The 22,240-nt window shown below is 35.9% G+C and overlaps 1 long non-coding RNA gene across 1 annotated transcript; it reads left to right on the top strand.

Annotated features, from left to right (window-relative positions):
• The first annotated feature begins 7,622 nt into the window (after nucleotides 1-7,622).
• On the top strand, nucleotides 7,623-10,729 carry LOC131633663 (uncharacterized). The gene is made up of 3 exons (XR_009293372.1): nucleotides 7,623-8,497; nucleotides 9,711-9,883; nucleotides 10,528-10,729. It is a non-coding gene; the product is annotated as an uncharacterized LOC131633663 (long non-coding RNA).
• The last annotated feature ends 11,511 nt before the right edge of the window (nucleotides 10,730-22,240 follow it).

The raw sequence follows: 22,240 nt of genomic DNA on the forward strand, positions 1-22,240 counted from the left end.
CACATCGATAGCTTTTGTATGTGCTGGCATTTCGATTCAATCCCATGTGTTATTTCTTTCGATTTCCCATAACTCTTCAATCATAGCTAACTTCCACTGATTAATCTTCAAAGCTTCGCTATAGTTGATTGGTTCAGCACCTGCAACTGGATTGCATCTTCAACTGGATTTTCAACAATTCCTTCGACTTTGACTTCAACTATTTCTTCGTCGACCTCAAAGCTTAACAATGGCTTGCTAACTGAATCACTAGAATTCCAATTCTAGGAAGAATTTTCATCAGTCACAATATCCCGACTTAACACAATTTTCTCATCTATTGGATTGAATAACCTGTATGCACCATTATTGTGATATCCCACCAGAATCATAGGTTCACTCTTGTCATCAAGCTTCCTTCTTCTTGCATCAGGAACATGCTTGTAACACATAGAGCCAAACACCTTCAGATGACTTATTGATTGTCGTTCGCCACTCCACACTTCTTTAGGAACCTTATTTTTCAGCATCTTCGTAGGTCACCTGTTCAAGATATAAACTGCAGTCGAAACAGCTTCACCCCATAATGATTTTGGCAAATCGTTCTGGTTTAGTATGCATCTTGCCATATCCAATATGGTTCTATTTCTTCTTTCTGAAATTCCATTGTGTTGAGGCATATAAGGAGCAGTTACCTCATGATCAACATCATGTTCTGCACGAAAATTTTTAAACACCTTAGATGTGTATTTGTCACCTCCATCTGTTCGCAGAACTTTTACCTTCTTCTCACTCTAGTTTTTGACAAGTAGCTTGAACCTTTTAAAGGTTTCAAATACTTCATCCTTTCGTTTGATCACATAAATCCATAACTTTCGACTAAACTCATCAACAAACTATACAAAATATTTGTTTCCACCAAGAGTATGTTCTTCGAATGGTCCACATACATCTGAATGTACCACTTCAAGTATGCAGGATGACCTCATTGAAATAGTCAAAACGAAATATTTTCTTGATTGCTTTGTGACCAAACATCCATCACATAGTTTGTCGGGCATATTAAGACTCGGAATACCAGTAACCATTTCTTGAGTGATCAGTTGATTAAGTGATTGAAAATTTAAGTGTCCAAACCTCAAATGCCACAACCAACTATCCTTGTTGTCAACAATAGTTTTAAGACATTGAACTTCTGTCAAACTGATCATAGTCTTAATTGTCATGTTCTTCGAATGTGGGGACTTTAAGACTAAATATTTCTAAATGTCGAACAATTTACAAACTCTATCTTTCATGACAACTGAGAAACCTCTTTCGACCAGTTGTCCAACAGTTAGTAAGTTGCACTTCATTCCAGGTACATAAAGTACATCTTTGATCATGGCTTTTACTCTATTGCTCATTTGAAAACTATGTTGCCAGTACCTTTTGCTTGCAACGAACTATTATGAGCAAGTTTTACCTTTCCCTTCTTCGACTCGTCGAAATCTTTCAAGCACACCTTTTGACCAGTCATGTAATTCAAGCAGCCTGAGTCGAGAAACCACATTTTGGATTCGACATGGTTATCTTCAACTGCAGCCATAACCACCATTCCACCTTCAGAATCATCTAAATCTTGGCGTGCAAGTTTCGCTCCTTCGTCCTTGCATTTTGTAGATCCATTGTCTTTCTTGTTCCAACAATGTTTGTATATGTGACCCCACTTTTCATAGTCATAACACTGCACACCTTTACGTTTTTTATCTTCTTTGTCTTTCGATAGTTTCATCCTCCCCCTTTCGAGGATTCAAAAGTCCTATCTTCATTCTGCTGCTTGTGGGGGTTCGACCAAGGCCTCTTGCCTTGATTCTTATCGAATTTGCCTTTGAATTTGTTGGAGCCACCATTCTTTTTCCATGACTGAGCTTGCACTGCCTGAATCGAATCATGAACTCCTTTCCTTTCAACAATCCTAATCTCACGCGCCTCCACGAACCAACCAGATCCTCCAATTTTAGGTCTTCTACTTTGTTGGATTCTTGAATAACTACGCTAACGTGATAAAAGTGAGAGGTCAATGTGCACATTACCTTCTCAACTATCATCTTATCAGTTAGGGTTTCACCATAACCCTTCATGAGATGGACGAATTTCTGCACCTTCGACACATACTCTACAACCTTTTCGTCTTCTCCCATCGACAACAATTCACATTGTCGATGCAAGGTATGCAACTTGACAACCATGGCTTTCTCACCTCCTTCATAATACTTCACCATAATATCCCATGCCTCCTTTGTCGATTTAGCATAAGAAATCTTTTCGAAGTTTGCTGAATCAACCGCTGTTTGAATGCAATACGTATCCTTGCAATCTTTCTTCTTGACTTCGTTATAGGCTTTTTTCCGAGTTTCGGTTGCATCTGCAACTAACACAGGTACGCCACCTATAACCTTTTCTAGGGCTTCATGGAAGCCATACAAGGATTGCATCTATTTCTTTTATTGGATCCAATTCTTTTCGTCAAGAGTTGGAAGAGAATTTGAAATGCCATAAGTACCATTCATCTTGCAGCAATTGATTCACATTCCTTGGAACAATAACCAGATGCTTTGGATACCAATTTGTTAGTGCACGAGGCACTTTTAGTGAGGAGAGAAAGAGAGAATAATAAAGGAAATAAGGATTATATTATTCACTTGAATTGTACAAATAAGGATACAACCTATGACTATTTATATACAACCCTAATTGGATTTGGGCTTGTACAACTTGGATTATATTTGATATTATTAGATTAGATTATATTTGATATTATATTAATAATATCAATCCCACTAATATCTCAACAAATCTAATAATATCTCAATAGTGGAACCCGTAATACCAAAAACACATTTAATCTCGGTTGAATATGAGTTGTTACCTCTGTTTCAAATGTGAGGTAACGAAGGGTGTAATAAAAATTGCATCATTTTATCTCTCCATTTTAACTCAACCGACGGGTAATGTGTAAAGGTCATCAGTTCGATCCTATATGTAATTTTTAATGGCGAAAAACAATTTTCCCCCTCGAATTTTACATTCCATCGACATGTATAACACCTTTCACCTCGCTTTTGACATCCTACCGGCAGATAAAACACGATTAAGTTTATTATATCTAACGTGGATTTCGTATTTCACTAAACTCTAATTGAACATATAACTTTTCAAAATTGGTTAGGAAAGTAATTATATGAACAATTGTGTTATATTTGAAGAACAACTTACACTAATCAATGGTTTTTGAGAATTATGTAATTCATCATTCATCTCATATGTTTTAATGATTAAAATCTCTTCAATATTTCAAGTTCTTAATTTAATACTTCTTTTTCTATTAATTCATTTTTGAGAGCAAAAAAATTAATTCTTTGAAAAACGAACAAATATGAAAGAAAGTTGAACGGAAATTAGAAGTATTTGAGAGATTTTATCTATAAAAAGTATTAGATGAATGATGAGTTGTAGAATGTTAGAAAAATATTAATCAGTATAAAATATGTTTTAGATATAATATAAATTTTCATATTATTATTTCTGAAAATTAATTTAATAGGTTATATGTTCAAAGAGGGGTTAGTGAAACAAAAAAAATCAACATTAGATATAATAGACTCACAACTACAAATCATACATTTCATGACGAAGCTTTCACCTTAGCAAGAAAAAACGAGGACTTATTCCTAGGCATGTCATGTTTTATGTTCTTTATAACAATAAAAATTAGGGTAAAGTATGTTTTTGGTCCCTATAAATATCTTAAATTTCATTTTTAGCCCTTATTAAAAAATGACATATTTTGGTCCCTATAAAATTATTATGCACGTAGTTTTAGTATGATTGTTTGATCAATTCTTTTAACGTTTGAGATTTGTTGTCAAATTAAATTTGACACCTCGGTGTCATTTGATCATATTCCATATATATATATATATATATATATATATATATATATATATATATATATATATATATATATATATATATATATATATATATATATATATATATATATATATATATATATATATATATATATATATATGGCTTAAATGCATAGTCCCTGTAAGTTAGCGAGTTTTTGATTTTCATCCCTGTAAGTTATTTTTTTTGGTTTGAGTCCCTATATTTCACTTTCGCGTTCGTTTTAGTCCCTAAAATCAAAATCCGCAGGAAAATTCGCAAGAAGATCCGCAGGAAACCTGCAGATTTTCCTGCGGATTATGGCTTTAGGGACTAAAACTCAAGTAAAAAGTAAGATATAGGGACTCAAACCAAAAAAAATAACTTACAGGGACGAAAATAAAAAATTCGCTAACTTATAGGGACCAAAAGTGCATTTAAGCCTATATATATATATAAGAAACAATTTCCCTTCTGTTGGAAAAAACTCGTGGTGAAAATGGCTTATTTTTATATTAAAAATAAAATAGACGCCACTTTTAATGAAATAAAATACCCCTCAATTTTTAACCAAAATCAATATAATAGATTGTATATTTTTTAACAAAAAAAAACGCAGCGTGTCCAAAAATTATACCTCGATTCTTTGATATGTGAGATGAAGTAGTTGTCATAAAATATAATTTTTCTAGTAGTGATCTATGTGTTATGCAAGTATAATCGTTGTGTGGTTTTGATAATAATTATTCGTGACACGACTACGAAAACTACATTCCACCTTGTTGACTAATAATTTTGACATAGTTGGGTCGAAAGTGAACAAGAATTTTTTAGGGTTTTGGGCCTGAATGGAACGAATTTAAACAAGAATCCCAAATTATCTTAAGGACGGAAGGGTCGAAGTCAAATTGTGCTCGCTATTGGATTTGAATTTTAAATCATTTGGGAGCAGTACGTCGAAGACTTGGCGCTTGTGAATAAGTAATAATTTGAATTTGAATTGAAGTATATTATCTGTAGAGATACGTGGAGATCTATCATTTGTAGGTGTCGTGCAAACATCGAACGTGGCATATTTCTAGAGAAAGATCGTAAGGGTCGAATTAGTATAAATAGGAGTGTGTTCATTTTGTACAAATTACTCAATATACTGAAAGCACCAGTGTTAGAGAAATGAGTTGTAGAGAATGTACGTATAAGAAACACCATTATTGTCTTTTCGAAGTTATTTTATCAAATACAAAGTCTTTTACATATAATTTACATTTCTTTTGTTTCTTTTATCTCCCAGTCAAACCATTTATCATTTCATGTTATTTATCTTCAGTAGTCGAATTGTATTACTTTACATTCTTGTCATTTGTTGTCTTCAAGAAACTTTATTGTATTCATTAGAGAAGTAATTGCGTCAAAACATGAGTTCAATTGTAAGTATAATCATAAGAAACTTAGACACATGTCCTAGGATCAATCTAGTCAATCCTGAAAGTTACAAAAGTGATTAATTTGGAGGACTAGCACATGTTTACTATAAATCATTGTAAACAAATTGGCACGCCCAGTGTGACAGTGTCAAAGTTTGTAAACTTACTTTTTCTTAGATTATGAACACATATCTTTCCTTGTAAATACTTGAAGTGTACCTTTTGTTATTGTTACATGAACCTTAGAAGTGGTAGAATATCCAACAGTAATCAACCAATACCCAAAAGGAAGTACACAAGAAAGATAGTTAACACAACTAATCATGGTGGAGAACAGAGTCTCCCACAAAGATCCCGCATAATCGTTGCAATTTCAATTGATGCATCAACTGCGATCCCTAGTTCAAAGGCCATACCTGCATCTACATGTTCCATGGCCACAAATAATTCGACATCCATGCTGCTCGCTTCGAGCGCAGCAGACATACCATCGAATTCACAAACTGGTCCTCTTTTAACATAAATTGGAAACCCAACCCAACCTTCGACTCCTTGGCCCCCAGGATATGAAACCTTTAGGCCATGGAGGGAACAACCTTAATATGGGATACCAACATTCCTCATGGCAGGATTTCATAATAATACATCCATGTCGCACGCTCGCGAAAAATAGACAACATAGTCGCCACTAACATATCTATCCTAAAAGGAAAGGAACACTAGAAAACCTAAAACGAATAAGAACGAGGTCTTACGACCAGTGGTAGGGTACGAAAGTCGGTTACGCGAGGGGAAGTTTCTAGCACCCCTCACGTCCATCATACTCGATGGTATCCACCTATGTTTGTTGCTATCTAAAGGGTGTGTTAACTATAAATCTAAAGCTTAATGTATATGGAATGCATGCAAAGGAAAGAAAAGGAAATACGGGGAAAATAAGGTTTATAAATAGTTGTGCTCGCTTAGGCCCCGCGACCTAATGCCTACGTATCCTTTTCAGGAATCAGAGCGCCGTAGTTCGGCTCACATGTTTTTGTTCATTTGTGTTTTTATTAGATGATGTTACATTCACATTCTAGCATTAGGATAGCAGCTCGTTGAGTGGAGTCTTACGCGTTACCTGTCTGTGATCAAAAGGAAGCAATGTGTCCGATTAAGAGAAATAATACCCTGAAGGCGAGAGAGAAGAGAGGAATATTTGTCGAGCATTTCAAGTACCTCCCTTAAACAAGTGAGGTTTGAGCTACTCTTGTTGGTGTTTTTTTATGGTTGGGAATTTCCACTCAAGTGATTCCCTTAAACAAGAGAGACGAGGGCTTCCATTCCCTTTTTATTATTTTCAACCTTTATTAAGTGTTTTTTTAAGGTGTTTTCTTTGTATTTTTTAAAGGGGATTTAAGTTCAAATATTTGTTAAGTGTTTTAAAGTTGAAAAGAAAAGGAATGAGAAAATTAGCCTAATTGTCATGTATTGGTTGTACTTAAAGTTTATAGGATTTTAAGGGGAGTGAATACTAGCCTAGTGTTATGTTATTGATTAATAGACCTAGAATCTAAGGGTGCATATAAAATAAAGGCACAATTATAATCAAGCAATACAATAGTACAAAATTAGCACAAAAGCATGAAGTAACAAGTCAAAATATAGTACTAAAAATGAATTAAAAAATGCTACTATTTTTATGAGCTTTTTATTGAATTTATTAAAAAAAACTAGAAATTAAACTCTAAAAAAAATCTAAAATCTACTTAGGGAGCCGCCATTTTTATTGTATTTTTATATCTAAAAATCTAGAAGAAATATACTAAAAAGGAAAATTAAATCTTAAAAAAAACAATGGAAACAGGGGGTATAATACTGAAATTATGGTGGTGAATAACAAAGCGCTGAGCCCAAAGGTGCTGGCCCAGAGTGAGTACTTTTTTGTCACATATGTTGTTTGCCAAAAATGGAAGATGATGGGCCTAGCACAAGAAGGAAAGCACTGTATGGGCCAAAGGGGATGTAGGAAATGAATTCGTTTAAGGCCCAATACTAATTGTTTTGATTCACATTCTCTTATGCCAAAAACGGTGCTACGGGCCTAATAATGGGGTGCGAACTAGCAATTGTAACAGGCCCAGGGTTTATGATCCAAATTAACATGGCTTAATCAGATTTTTTTGTTTTAATTCAAATTAAATCCTATATTACAATTCAAATAATCTTAATTAAAAGAAACAACTAATTTTAATTAAAATAAAGGAGAAAGGGGAAATTAGGGTTTAGTTTAATGACTCTTCAACTTGTCACGCTCTCGTCTCTTTCTCCCTCGCGAACGGCGCTGACACCTTCTATCATCTCCGATCAAAATCTCGCCGTAGTTCCATCGTCTAATTGAAACATACAACCACACCTACCCCTCTCGCCGCCTAGCCCTCTTTCCATTTTACACAGACTTCAAATCAAATCCCCAAATCCCTTAATACGAAACCTAACTTAATCTCACAGCAAATTATAAGCGCGGTAGAGAAGAAAAGATGAAGATAGACCCTCTTACCTGAGGTGTTGAAGGAGGGAGAAGATTGAGAATACCAGAGGTGAGATTCCACTTGGCGAAATAAACGCGAGACCACAATAAAGGTATCCAGGTGAATCTCTTTGATTTTTCTATTTTTAAAGTCTTCCTCTTCTTCCCAATTCTTTGTTTTCCACTTTGAGCTTCTTGCGTGTGCTATTATGATAATGGTGATGAACGTCATGACAGGATGAAGATGTTACAGCTGATTGAAGAATTGAATTGTGATCGGAGATGAAGTTGGAAATTCGGTGATGATTTAAGCATTGTAGTGATGTTGAAAATCGTGAAAGATGAAATGGAGATTGAAGTGGAGACTGGAGGAATTGGAGAATCGAAGTTTGAAGATTGATTTTCTGAGAGAGAGAGAGAGAGAGAGAGAGTGAAGAGAAGAATGTGAAGATTGGTTTTCTGAAGTGGAGATTGAAGGAATTGGATAATCGAAGTTTGAAGATTGATTTTCTGAGAGAGAGAGAGTGCAAAGAAGAATGTGAAGAAATGGAGATGATGATGAATGAAGGTGAGAAAAAATGGTGGGAGAGAAGATGATATGGAGGGAAGAGAGATTATATAAGAGTGGATGAAGCTGAGAATTCAGTTACAGGTCAGTTGATTCTGATTTCTCTTTCTGTCATGAACTTATTAGTTATAAAACTGTTTTTTTGTTACCAGTTAATTCAAATGTTAATTTTGACAGTTATAGGTTACTTAGGGTCTGTTTGGTTCAAATGAGGGGGAGGGGAGGGGAGGGATTTTAATGGAGGGAAGGGAAGGGGAGGGGAGGGGATGGGAGGGATTTTTTGTAATTATATATATGTTTGGTTCAAACGAGGGGAGGGGAGGGATTTTAATAATAATTTACAATTTTATCCTTGTAATTTTATATAAGTGATATGATACTCAATTGTAAAAATTTCATAAATATTTTCTTGGAAATAATATTTGTATAACTGAGTGATTAAAAAGTCATAACTTATAGCATAATATTAAAAAAATTGAGTACACTTGATTCGTATTATAACTCTCGATACAAAATAAACTATGCGTTGATAGCAACTCTTGAATACATTAAATAAATTATAATAAAAAACAAAAAACTATAGTAGTTATAATTTTTATTAAATAAAAAAATAAAAAATAATTTGAAGGTGAAGAATAATTATAATAAGTTGATGGAAGGCTTGGAAGCAATAGAGAAAAAATCACAAAAAGAAAAGTAGGAACATGAAAAAAAAATATTTTTAATATAATAAAATAATTGAGGATATTTTAGTAAATATATTAATTTAATTAATATTAAAACTCAGATCCCCTCCCCTCCCCTCCGAATCCCCCCGATTCGGGGGAATGCAAAAAGTGTCATTTGGAGGGATTTTGCTCCCCTCCCCTCCCCTCCTCTCCCCTCCTAAAAATTGAACCAAACACATTTCATTTTAAATATTCCCTCCCCTCCCCTCCCCTCCCCTCGCTCTACCTCGAACCAAACACACCCTTAAAGCGGTTAGGAGAGTTAGTTAGTATCAGTTACAAGTTTGTTACAAAGCTGTTAGGAACTGGTTTCTGTTTCGATAGTTCGAGTTAGAAAGTTAGAAAAGTTGTTATTTTCTGTTTGGATAGTTCTAGGTTGTTGGAAGGTTAGCTATGACAGTTAGACGTTTGTTATAGGAGTCAGTTAAGAGTCGGTTATTTGGAACTGTTATGAGCTAGAGAGTGGGGGTTGGAGCTGAGTTAGTTATATTAGTAAAAGGGATTTGGCTGAAGCTATTAAGGGAAATTAATTGAATGGAATTGCATTTTTCTTTGGTTCACCTATGCAGGGCTTATGGTTACTGGATTAGTTTTGGCAGAAGCAAGTTGAATGCGGGTCGGGACTGATGATAGTCGAGGCTGCCTGATGTTGAACTTGGAGCGGTAATGACACGAAATGAATGTTGAGATGGAGCTTGTTCCTTGAAACTACTTTGGATTACCTCTGCCCTTTTAAATTCTGGTATTGACTGTGTGCCTTGTCCTTTGAATTGAGTGTACGCCCATAATTTATGGATTATTCTGAACTTGATGATGAAATAGATTCTCCTTTAGCTTTTGCCTTTGCACTAAATTCTGATTGATATATTAATGTATTGGACTGCACTTGTCTGAAATCAAGTTGAACCTATGCTTTTTTTTTCTGAACACATACACTGAACCTGCATCACAATAGAATTGTTTTGTGAATCCATGTTATATGCCTGCAGGACTGGTTGCCTAGTGTTTGAATTGTATAGAGACTGTAGTAGGTTTTGTTTATGGTTTAGTGGCTGGAATTTATTTGTTGTGCATGAAATATATGCAGGTGCTGAACTGATATACTACTGTCTTTATTGGATTTTGCACACTATGTAAATGATGGGCAATTTTTGTTTGAAATCTGAATTGATAGCATGTTATTGATCTTGAACAAGCCGCATGGTGATGGGTGATGTTGAATTGGAAATGTTAGCAAGGCTGCAGGATGTTTTTTTTGTTTTCGTTTTGAATTGAAACTTGGAAGTAGTATGGTGAATGAATTTGTTTTAAGTTTGAAATATGTATGCATCTATCATGGATTTTTCTTGTAGTGATTTTTTTGTATGGTGGATTTGTATGTTGCAGGTTCAAAGCTAACTGATTTTGGACATGGATAAGTAGCAAGGATATGGAGGAGATTGAAGCTTGGCGGAAGCATGAAGATGTGATCATGATGAAGTGTAGGATTAGGATTAGGATTAGCATGTATCTACATATAATTTTCTTGATGTAATGTGATAATAATATTTGCAATGACTTTGGATTCTAAGCATATTCCCTTGGCTGACTTAATTTAGATTTCCAACTCTTCACTTCTATTTTATTTGTAATGCACTCTTGGATTTTGTAATAAGGAATGTGTTTTGATAGCCTTTGAGCTTGAAATATAATGTGGATTTTTCTTTCTTCAAGTTTAAATTCATTTTCTTTTCCCTCCAATTCTTTTGAAATTGAATTTCAAATATATGCTTTCTTGAATTTCCACTTTTGCAATCTTGAATAATCATGATATTGTAAGATGAAAACCAAAAGCTTAATATGAGCTTTGGTAGTAAAGTCAACCTTCTATATATATATATATATATATATATATATATATATATATATATATATATATATATATATATATATATATATATATATATATATATATATATATATATATATTACTAACTCCATATTCATGAGATATTTATCCATCCCTCATTACATCATATTCATATATACATGAAATGATATTAAGGTATGATATTCTTTTATTTATCAAAACTTTTATCTTTGAGCTTATACATTGATATATTTGAAGCTCACCCTCGATTATATCCATGATATACTTGTTATCACACACTGTAACACCCCATATTTGTCCATTATTTAGTTTGATTTGAATTTAAATTATTTAATGGGATAATTGGTATTTTGGCGAATTATTGAGAAATATCGTGGAAATAAATAATTGGCCTTTGGAGTTGTGATTAGTAGAAAGGGGGTGCTAAGTGTGTAGGCCTCACTAATCATTATTCTATTTTTCATAAAATAGAGAAAATTGAGAATAAGGAAAACTGGAAGCAAAAGAGTCAAGTCTGAAGAAGAGAAGATACGTGAAATAGGAGATAGGAAGAAGAGGACCTTTGAAGAATTCAACTCTAAGGTAAGGGGGACTCTTCATGTGAATGATTATTATGCAATCAAGGGTGGTAGAACTGATTACGATTGTTGTTTGATTCGATTGCATGTTTAGGTTTTGGGGTTCTAGGAGATTTAGGTTGTCTATGTTGATTTGATGCAATTGATAAATTGATGAATGATTTTGGTGTAAAAGGACCTCTAAAATGTGTTATAATTTTAATACGATATGTTATTTGATGATATTTTGGTGTGGGAACTGTTGTGGTACAAGTGGATTGAAATTGGGAGAGGAAGAATACCAAAATCGCACTGCAGAATTCTGGTTCTGGTGCAGTGCGTCGGGCAAAGCAATCAACTCGTCGGGCGAGCGAGCGCCCAGAGAGGTTTGTCGGGCGAGCCAGCGGGCGAGAGGAGTTTGAAAGTGGCTTCTCTACTGTCTCAGAGCACCAGGCGAGACAACCCTGTCGCCGGGCGAAGGAAGCTAGTCTGCAACTTTTAATTTTTGTATCTTTTAATCCGAGTGTTTGATTTATGTGTCATTTTGGACATTGCGAAGCAGATTCAGAGCTTTATATGATAAATTGGTGAAATGGGCAGTGTGTCATACCCCATAGTTTTCCCTATCGTTTTAAACATTTATTTATTCTAGTTAAAGTATGTTACTACTTTTCTTTTTTTACTATCATTGTCATATTACAATTCTTTTAAATTTTCTTTAAATTTGCAAGGGGGGTGTCTAGTAAACTAATGTGCTTAAAATTCAAATTGTTAAGCCCATCCTTAAAAAATTATTTAATCCAGAATTCTTTAGGAAATAATTAGACCTTGAGCCCATTTAAATCAATACTATATATATTGATTATTAGTTATCACTAGTATTATTAGTTGTTAGAATACTTAAATTAGCATATTTGGTATCAATATTAGTATTGCACATATTTGTTAAAAGTATGAAACCACATGCATAGTGTCAGTCCATTCATGTGCATAATAACATGATATAACTAAATGATTGTATAATGTGATGTGTGATATGTAGATCAGTTGGATGGGTTTAGCCCATGTATGGTACCACATGCATAGTGTCCGTCCATTCATGTGCATAATAACATGATATAACTAAATGATTGTATAATGTGATGTGTGATATGTGTGAATTGGTACTTGTTTGGTTGTAGTAGATTTGAATACATGTATGGTTGGGTGAATGATAATTGCTATGATATTTTATTACTTATGACTGTATAATGCTTATTAATTTCGAATGAAACTCACCCTTACATGTTGACATTTTTAGATTGAGGAGTAGCGACATCTTGATTGGTGAGGATGGCTCGTAGGCTAGTCTGTAGTTCGTGTCGAGTCATGCTCTGATTTGTAACACTGGGAACGATAGTCTTAGAGTTACTTGTGATACACTATTTTTCCGTTTTTAGGTTATGTACTGTTGATTTATGTTGGAGATGTTTTATAATACATTTGATTGAGTTTCCGCTGTGCTGAATACGACTTTTGTTATTTGTGGATTATTCCTAATAAAGCATGACGAATGACTTGTGGAGTTTTCTTTATTTTATTAATTGTAACATCCTTGTTGTATGTTTACTCTGATCTGTCGCGGGGAAAAATCGTATCTTTTTTCGGGATGAGACACCTGATGCCTTCTTTGGGCTCGAGTGCTCAAAAAATGATTTTTCTTTTGTTCCGACCAAACTTTTTATTGTTTCCAAAGGAGAAAAAGGAAAAAAGCTGCAATAACCTAAAAAACAGATGCAAAGCCCAAAACTAAAAGCAATGAAAAAGTGGGGGAGAGATTCCGGGTAAGAGGGTTGGTTATACGAAGGGAAGGTATTAGCACCCAACGTATCTATAGTACTCTATAGGTTTCTTTGTTTTGTTTATTTCATTCTATGTTATGGTGGAGGTTCTGGTGAAATAGGTGGGACCTAAGGTGTTTGTTTGATTATGCTCGCAAAGATCATCGCGATCCTCTGCATACATATCCCTTAGAGGGAATCAGAGCATCTGTAGCTCGGGGTCTACGGGTGCTAAGGTTTGAATGGTTTGAGAGAGAAGTTTTGCTCGCCAAGGATACGACCTTGTGCCTACGTATTCTCAAAGGGATGTTGAGAAAGTCAGAGCAATCGTAGTTCCCACTTATGCTAGTGGAAGCAAAGGAAAAGAGACAAATGTCATCTAAATGTTCGATGTATCTAATCTATATCATCACATACATCTGTTTGTTTTTTGTTTGAAAATCTTTTCATTATAAGCCCTGGGCTGTGCCACTTATGGCGCTTAGAATGATAAAGATGTTTTTTTTTGTTTAACCAGCCTTGTGGCAAAAACTTTCAATGAAGTCAGCCTTGTGACAAAAAGTTTTGATTAATCAGCCAGCCTTGTGGCAAAAGTTTCAATGAAGTCAGCCTTGTGACAAAAACTTTGATTAATCAGCCAGTATGGTGGCAAAACGGTTTGATTGATTAGCCAGCCTTGTGGCAAAAAAAAAAAAGTTTGATTGATTGATTGTTTGTGATGATATAGAAGAGATACTCCTATCATAGAGATGATAAATGTCTAATCTCCTAGAGTATTTGATTTGGATATTGGGGATGCTTATAAGAAGCCCGTGGGTCCTTGTACGAAGCCCAAGAGGAGGCTATCCGAGGGTCCTTGCATTGTAAGCCCAAGAGGAGGCTATGGGAGGGACAATCCAGGGTCCTTGCATTGTAAGCCCAAGAGGAGGCTATGGGAGGGTCACTCGTTTGTACAAAGCCCAAGGGGAGGCATGGTATAGTTGGTTTGAGCTCTTAGAGCGATTTCACCAGGAAACCATACTCTATGTCCTAACCTAAACTAGGGAGATTCTTTGCACGAAGCCCAATAGGAGGATATGGGGAACCTAGTGTTGTACTAAGTTGAACAAGCATATATATAACACAATCACAAATATGAACACAAACGAACAAATATGAACAAGTACATGAACAAATATGAACAGTTATATGAACAATTATATATGACAAAGTGTGTGTATATAATGGAGTTTATGAAGGAAATATACCTGTAAGCATAATCCATTTGTATACACAGGGGCTCGGGACTCATACTCGGGGAGAGGCCCACTTGAGTTTATTCAAAGCTATGTAAACAGGTATTTACAAGGGGCTTGGGACTTATACCTACATGGAGGCCCATGGTATTTTTTGGGAAGATTTAAAGAAAACCTTCATTTTTTGATTTGTTGTTCGAAGTTTAAAAAAAAACAAATTGAACGAGATATATACAAAAAGGTGTGTGTACAATGAAATACCTAATTTCATGTACAGGAATGGGACTTATACCTACGTGGAGGCCCCTGTTTTATTTTATAAAACATGGTTGATTATTTTGTTAAAAGATGCGTCGTTTGAAAAACTGTTTGAAAGTTTTTGTTTTTTGAAAGAATTTTTTTTTGTACAAAGAAAAAGGAATGGGTATAAAAGGGGCTTGGGACTTATACCTACATGGAGGCCCATGGTATTGAAAATCAATTGATCAATCCAAAAAGATTTAATCAATGGTTTATTTGTTTTGAAAAACGGTGATCGTCTGTTTTAAAACGGTTTGAAATTTTGAAAGAAATCAAATTAATCAAGATAAACAAAAAGATTATACTTAATTAACACCTAGATGACTAGGGTTTGATCACTAAATATTTACAAGTGATTAAGTTTGAAAAATCAAGTGAAAAACAATATTTAAGAGTATTAAAAACACTTAAAGTATGTCATTTTATACTTAATTAAAAAATGTATTAAATAAATATATTTTTGTGATTTTTTTAGATGTTCATAAGATAGACATATTAAATGATAAGTGTGTAAAAAATGAAGTCAAAATGAATTAATTTGATGGGTTAAATTAATTGATGAAGTTATGAAGAAAATAGAGAAAAATAGTGATAAAAAATTAGGTTTTGTCTTCCAAAGGGCTTGAACCCACGCCCTTGTGTTTACCACTCAAAAACATTGCCAACTGGACCACGCGCGTGGTCTGTTTAACATTTGCAACAAACCAATTATATTTTTGAATCAAATTCTAAACTCAGTTTCAAAATCTGGCGCCAAGAACACAAACCCAATTCAAATTTGAAAATTCTGAAAACTGAATTATTTGGATCGAGTGAATAGCCTACCTTGCTCGATTTTTCACCAGGAACATGATGGTACCATTTAATTTCATTTATTTTCACTCTAAGGGGATCAATTTTCTGATGAACACGAAGAACCCTAATTCTATGATTCATTCTGAAATCGTGTATGTGCAAGTTAAGATGCAATTGATTGAGGGTTAATGATCCTTATAGGTGCAGAAACAAGATGGTATGCTCACATTTCATTTATGATGCGTGCAAGTATGAATTTGAAGTTCATGAGGCTTACCTTCAAAAACGGCCAAAGTGGAGATTGAATTTTGAGCTGGAGGTGTTACAGAAGTTGTTGCTCGATCTGAACAGCTTCAATGATGTTTATAGAACATGTCTGGATGCTTGGAGTGAATTGAAAACATCTGGATCATTCCATGGAACCCGATCTGCAGTAGAACCAAGTGTGAATCGAGCTTGATGATTCTGAAGTTTTTGATTGATGATGGGTGTTGGGATAGTTCATATGTGATGTATATAAGGTGTTGGAAGTGTTAGTTTGGCCAGAAATGATCTTGAATGGATTTTGGCATGATAAGGCTCTCTTTATGCAAACATGGAGGTGAGATGATGATTCTGAGTTTTAAGGTGTTTTGGGGTGTGTGAGTGGATCAAACACATCCCATATGATGTTTATGAGATGTTAGAACCATCACTTTGGCCATGACTTCAAAGATTTGGAGGTTGAGTTTTCTACCTCTTTGAAAACTATGAAACTTGCAATTCAAGAAAGGAAGAGAAAACCTATGATTTGTGAGGTTTTGGTGTGAGTTTGAAGATGATTTGAACCTCTATTTATAGGCCAAGGATTCTGAATGCAAAGCTCTTGCAAGTTGATCAAGAAGTGATGATTTGGCTTAAGAGATAAAATGGAATCTTTCACATTAAATGCAAATGGTTAAAAGTGACTTAACCATGGTTATTTTGCCAAGCTTCTTATCTCTTTCCATTCTGATCTCAAATCAGAAAATATCTTCAATTATTGCATCTATGCATCATTACTTGGATCATTTGGCAAAATGGTTCATAACTTTGGCAAAATGACTTGAAATTTCAAGTGAAAAGTTCACTAATGTCAAAATTCAAAACCATGGCTACACTCCATATTTTTTCATGCTCTTGGACATTTTGGAAAGCTCATGTCACACACTTCAAAACCCTAGTTGAAAGTTTCTTCAAGACTTTTAAGGAAATGGGTGAAAAAGATCCATGAACTTTGAAGAAAATGAAGTTTTAAGTGAAATTTTCAAAAGATACCAACTTTGAAGCTCCATATCTCTTAAATGGTTGATCTTTTGGAAAAAAATTATATGTGACAAAGTTGTTCATTGGATCAAAATCTACAACTTTCATGTTGGAAGTTTTTTTCAGTTTGTAGGTGAAATTTTGAGAAATTCCCTTCCAAAGTTTGGAAAAAACCATTGAAAAACACTTAGAATTTTTCTAAGTATGGAAAGTCAAACTTTTGACTTTTTGATTCTTGATTGATTTTCTTGATTTTCCTTGATCAAATGACTTCATATATCATATATTGATGATTTGAAACTTCAAAAGTCATGGTTGACCAAAATTCCAAAAAGTCAATGGTGATCTTGTACAGTTGACTTTTTCAGACGGATCGCGTTTCCGGAGATTTCAAATGAACCAGGCTATCCTTACCAAATGAATGGTATGAATGGATAATATTGAGGTATTGGAGGATATTGAGCCATGGTTTGAGTTGTGGCACCATGTCCTGATTAAAAAGTCAGTTGTTCAGTGAATTAGGTCAAAAACCCTAATTGTCGACCTGATGAAATTGATGATTGTGGATCTTGAATTGAGACACAATTTCCATTGGATATTGTCATAGGGATTATTTGAAGATGATTGAAACCTTTGATTGACTTCCTGGGGATTTTTAGGGTTTCCCAAATGTGATCCCTGATTTTAGTCCCTGATTGTTTAAAACCCTATTCTGATGATTTGAAATTTCACTGTTGATCAATCCTTGTGTAGGAGATGTCTTGAGCCAATGGATTAGGTCAAAGTGATGCACTTGGGGTCTTGAGGTCATGTCCCAAGTCATTAGGTCAAATCCTGAGCAAAAGTCAGGAGTATACTATCTTCAGTCAAAACCCTGATCTGGTTGGTTCAGAGCCTTTGAGCTTGTTGAAATGAATCTCTGAGGACCAAATGTTGATTGTTGATGAAGATGGTTCATTTGAAATGAAGGGAGAACAAAACCCTAATTGATTGTTACTTGTACTGATGAGTGATTTCCTGATCAAATCCTGCTGAGTCACAAGTAGCAAACACAAGCTATGCAATTTGTTAGAGATGCAAATGATGCATATGCTATGATATGAGGTGGTATCTTAGGTCAAAAATTGGGGTATGACATGATCCTTATTATATTTTCCGCGGGGGTTTAGAAGGGTGATACAATAGTGGTATTAGAGCATAGTCGGTCGTTAGAGTCAGAGTCTTAGTATCAGTATTCTCTGGTATGCGACTAGTGTAAGGTAGACACTGTCGATACTTTTGTTCTAACAAGATTGTTTTGTGAATTAACAGAACAATGGCTGGAAGAGGTGGAAGGAATGATGACGCTATTGCAGAGGCTCTGGGAATGATTGCTGGTGTACTGGGAGGGAATACCAATGGAGTTGGGATTGGTGCTGACAGGCAGTTGAACAGCTTTCAGAGGAACAACCCTCCATTGTTCAAAGGCACCCATGATCCTGATGGTGCTCAGAAATGGCTGAAGGAGATTGAGAGGATCTTCCGAGTGATCGATTGTGCAAAAAATCTGAAGGTGAGGTACGGCACTCACATGTTATCAGAAGATGCTGACGACTGGTGGGTTACTACTAGAACTGAATTGGATTCTGATGGGATCGCGATTACTTGGGCCATATTCAAGAGGGAATTTCTGAGGAAGTACTTTCCTAAAGATGTTCTAGGAAGGAAGGAGATCGAGTTCTTGGAGCTAAAACAGGGTAGTATGACAGTGCCGGAATATTGCTTCTAAATTTGTGGAGTTGGCTAAGTACTACATACACTACACCAACGATGCAGTTGGGGAATTCTCTAAGTGTATCAAATTTGAGAATGGTCTTCGTGATGAGATCAAGCAGGGCATCAGGTACCAGAGGATTCTCCGATTTGCTGATTTAGTAGACTGTAGCAGGATCTTTGAGGAAGATAATCTTAAGCTGAAATCATCTCACTCTCGCGAGTTAGTTGATAAGAAGGGTAAGAAGCCTATGGATAAAGGTAAACCATATGGTAGAGGAAACCCAAAAGCTGGTGATTGGAAAAGGTCTAGTGGGGGAGATTCTGACGCTCTCGTTAGGTGCTACAACTGTGGTGAACCAGGGCATAAGAGGAACGAGTGCAAGAGCGAAGAGAAGAAGTGCTTCAAGTGTAATAAGGCAGGTCGTATTGCTGCTGACTGCAGAATGAAAACTGTGACTTGCTATAACTGTGGCGAAAAGGGTCATATCAGTCCGCAGTGCACCAAGCCAAAGAAGAACCAGTCTGGAGGGAAAGTTTTCGCTTTGTTTGGATCAGAAACTACTCCAGAGGATAGACTGATTAAAGGTACGTGTTTTATACATGACACACCTTTAATTGCGATTATTGATACTGGTGCGACTCACTCGTTTATTTCATTAGATTGTGCTAAGAGGTTAAATTTAGAGATATCGAAAAGAAATGGAAGTATGGTTATTGACACTCCTTCGTCGGGTTCAGTGACCACTTCATCTGCATGTTTGAACTGTCCTATTTCGATTCTGCCGAATCCGGCGGAACCTTTTGTTGTGTATAGTGATGCTTCATTAATGGACTTGGAGGTGTACTAATGCAGAACCAACAGGTAGTAGCTTATGCGTCGAGACAACTCAAAGTGCATGAGAAGAATTACTCGACTCATGACTTAGAGTTGGCAGCAGTGGTATTTCTGTTGAAATTATGGAGACATTACCTTTATGGTTCACGGTTCGAAGTGTTTAGTGATCATAAGAGTCTGAAATACCTCTTTGATCAGAAAGAACTTAATATGAGGCAGAGGAGGTGGTTAGAGTTCCTTAAAGACTATGATTTTGGGCTGAATTACCATCCGGGAAAGGCGAATGTTGTTGCTGACGCTTTGAGTAGGAAGTCCTTACATATGTCTATGCTGATGGTAAGAGAACTAGATTTGATTGAGCAATTTCGAGATTTAAGTTTGGTATGTGAAGGCACTCCGAATAGCATTAAGTTGGGTATGTTAAAGCTGACAAGTGGGATCCTTGAGGAGATTAGAGAAGGACAGAAGACTGATGTTGAGCTGGTTGACAAATTGACTTTAATTAACCAGGGAAAAAGAGGTGAATTCAGATTTGACGAGAATGGCATGATGAGTTTTGGCAACCACGTTTGTGTTTCTGATGTTGCCGAAGTGAGGAAGAGTATTTTGGAAGAAGGACATCGTAGCGGATTGAGTATTCACCCCGGTGCTACTAAGATGTACCATGACTTCAAGAAGTTATTCTGGTGGCCTGGAATAAAAAAGGAAATAGCTGAATTTGTTTATTCTTGTTTGACTTGCCATAAGTCAAAGATCGAACATCAGAAGTCGTATGGAGCTATGCAACCTTTGTTTATTCCTGAATGGAAGTGGGATAGAATATCCATGGACTATGTTTCTGGGTTGCCAAGAACAGCCAAGAACTATGAAGCCATTTGGGTTATTGTAGATAGACTGACGAAGTCTGCTCACTTCATACCGATGAGAATGGATTGTTCTATGGAAAGGTTGGCGCAGTTGTATATTGAGAGAATAGTGAGTCTACATGGTATTCCTTCGAGTATCATGTCAGATAGAGATCCAAGGTTTACGTCTAGATTCTGGGAAGGGTTGCAGAAGGCCTTCGGTACTAAGTTGAGGTTGAGTTCTGCTTATCATCCGCAGACTGATGGTCAAACTGAAAGGACGATTCAATCATTGGAAGATCTATTGCGTGCCTGTGTATTGGAAAAAGGTGGTGCATGGGATAGTTATTTGCCGTTGATTGAATTTACATACAAAAATAGTTACCATTCGAGTATTGGTATGGCTCCATTTGAAGCTTTGTATGGTAGGAGGTGTAGGACACCATTGTGTCGGTATGAAGCTGGTGAAAGTGCGGTGATTGGACCATAGATTGTTCAAGAGACGACATAAAAGATTAGAATGATTCAAGAGAAGATGAAAGCTTCTCAGAATAGTCAGAAAAGCTATCATGATAAGAGGCGGAGGAGACTTGAATTTCAAGAGGGAGATCATGTGTTTCTGAGGGTAAATCCTACGACGGGTGTTGGTCGAGCACTAAAGTCAAGGAAGTTGATCCCGCGTTTTATTGGTCCATTTCAGATTGCGGGGAGAGTAGGAGAGGTGGCCTATCGTATTGCTTTACCACCAACGCTTGCAAACCTACATTGCAGATCCGTCTCATGTAATCCAAGTGGACGATGTGCAAGTGAGAGACAATTTGACAGTTGAGGCCTTGCCTATGAGGATTGAGGACCGGAAGATAAAGCAACTGCGTGGTAAAGAAATAGCTTTGGTCCGAGTGGCTTGGGGAGGAGCAGCAGGTGGAAATGTTACGTGGGAACTAGAGAGTCAGATGAAGGACTCCTATCCCGAACTATTCGTTTGAGGTATGTTTTTGAGGACGAAAGCCTATTAATAAATTTTCTATTTTCATAAAAAAAATAAAGGAAATTGGAAAAGAGAAGGTTAGAAGCAAGAGAGCCAAAGTCTGAGGAACAGAAGAAGTACGTGAAAAGGAGAAGAACCAAAGAGGAAGAGGACCTTCGAAGATTCGACTCTGAGGTAAGGGGGGATTCTTCGGGTTAGTAATCCTTATGCGATTATGGGTAGTAGAATTGATTAGGATTGTCATTCAGTTCAATCGGATGTGTCGAGTTTTGGGGATTTTGTTAGGTTTTGATGAACCTTTATAGTTTTGTATGATTTTGATAATATCCATGAATATGTTGTTAATTGATGTTTAAAACTTGTTTGAGTTGTGTTATAATGTGCAATTTGGTGCTGTTTGGGGACGAATTGGTTGAATAGGGAGAAGTGGTTTGCTGTCAAAAACTATGAATTTGCTGTTGCAGGTTGTCGCTACCGCGAAAATTAACAGAGTCGCCACTAACACATATTTATCCTGAAAAGGAAGGGAATGCCAACAAACCACAAAACAAAACAACGGTCTCACAACCAGAGAAGAGGGTAAGGGAGTCGGTTACGCGAGGGGAAGGTATTAGCACCCCTCACGCCCATCGTACTCGATGGTATCCACGCTTGTGTCTAAAACTATGGGTGTGTAATAAATCTATGCTAATCTGGACTAAAATGAATGCAGAATGTAGGGAAAAGAAAGGATTATGCTCGCACGGGCCCTACCCCGCTGCCTACGTATCTGTTTTGTAGAATCAGAGCTACCGTAGCTCGGCTAACTAATTTCT

Source organism: Vicia villosa, unplaced genomic scaffold (assembly GCF_029867415.1).
Source record: "Vicia villosa cultivar HV-30 ecotype Madison, WI unplaced genomic scaffold, Vvil1.0 ctg.001162F_1_1_1, whole genome shotgun sequence".
Lineage (NCBI taxonomy): Eukaryota > Viridiplantae > Streptophyta > Magnoliopsida > Fabales > Fabaceae > Vicia > Vicia villosa.